Here is a 1,415-nt window from a genome sequence, read left to right on the forward strand (position 1 = left end):
ACCTAAACATCTTTCTTTGACTCTATATGTAGGAAACTGTGAAGATGGATTATAAACTGCTGAAGAGTTACTCCTTGCCAATATCAAGAAGGACATTAGATCCCATTGTACTACCACAGATTTCTACTTCGAGTTTTGAGATTAATCCGAGCCTTATAGCAAAAATTCAAGAGTTTCAATTTAAAGGAATTAAAACTGAGAATCCTTATACTCATCTCATAGAGTTCTACAGATACTGTAATACCGTGAGATATGAAGGAATTCAAGCTGAGTTTATTTGGTTATTGTTGTTTCCGTTTAGTCTCTGCAACTCAACTAAAGATTGGTTGCAGTTTCTTCCTCCCCGAAGCATCAAGTCATGAGATCAATTAGAACAAGAATTTATAAATAAGTTTTTTCCACTGAGAAGAGCCATGATTTTAAGAAATAAGATTTTAAATTTTTAGCAAATAGAAGGAGAGTCTCTATGTGATGCTTGGGACAGACATAGAAACATGCTTCAACAGTGTCCACATCACAGAATAGAAGGGTGGTTTATATTGCACACATTTTATGTTGGACTTTCCTTTGAAAATAAGAGCACACTAAACTCAGCTGCTGGTGGATCATTATTGAATCAAAGTGAATCAGATGCATATGAAATAATAAATTAAGTTGTGCTGAATATCAAAGAATGGGCTCTTGATAACAATAAGGAATTTTTAGAAGATGTTTTTGAAACAAAATCTTTTGATATCGAAAAGGAAAGAGAAGAAAAAGATTCAATAGCACTCAGTGATATTATTTCAGAAGACATCATTTCCCTAGATGATATAGCAATGTCAGGAATAAAAGATCCGATAGAAACTGATGATGAGCTTGATCATGAACTTAAAGACCAAGTGGATAAAAGAGTATGTTATCAACTCCTGAAGGTTGACACAGAAGAACTAAAGCAAAAAGAAATTTCACCCACAGTTGAACTGAAACCTCTTCCTTCTAACCTAAGATATGAATTTCTTGGGGCGAACTCAACGTTTCCTGTAATTGTAAATGCAAATTTAGATGATACCTCTACTCTAAAATTATTGGAAGTATTGAGAAGACACAAAAAGGCAATAGGTTACTCAGTTAAAGATTTGAAAGGAATTAGTCCCTCTTTATGTATGCACAGAATCATCTTGGAAGATAATCACAAATGTTCTATTGATCATCAAAGAAGGCTAAACCCAAATATGGCAGAGGTGGTACTGAAAGAGATAACCAAATTATTGAAGGCAGGGATTGTTAGTAGAAGCCCTAGAGGCAATTATGTGATGATTGACTAGGACTTTTGTATCATATTCTATTATTTATAAAGGCAAAGGTTTTTGGTTATTATACTTACTTTGTATTTGTTGTGCCAAATAACTAAGTATAATGATGTCCTTGGGTAG

At 33.6% G+C, this 1,415-nt stretch overlaps 1 non-coding gene across 1 annotated transcript; it reads right to left on the reverse strand.

Annotated features, from left to right (window-relative positions):
* Positions 1-416: 416 nt before the first annotated feature.
* On the reverse strand, positions 417-523 carry LOC141843713 (small nucleolar RNA R71). The gene has a single exon (XR_012603051.1). It is a non-coding gene; the product is annotated as a small nucleolar RNA R71 (small nucleolar RNA).
* Between the last annotated feature and the right edge of the window lie 892 nt (positions 524-1,415).

This window comes from Curcuma longa, chromosome 12, assembly GCF_044706935.1.
Source record: "Curcuma longa cultivar G26 ecotype Majalengka, Jawa Barat chromosome 12, ITB_CL_G26_1.1, whole genome shotgun sequence".
In the NCBI taxonomy this organism is placed as follows: domain Eukaryota; kingdom Viridiplantae; phylum Streptophyta; class Magnoliopsida; order Zingiberales; family Zingiberaceae; genus Curcuma; species Curcuma longa.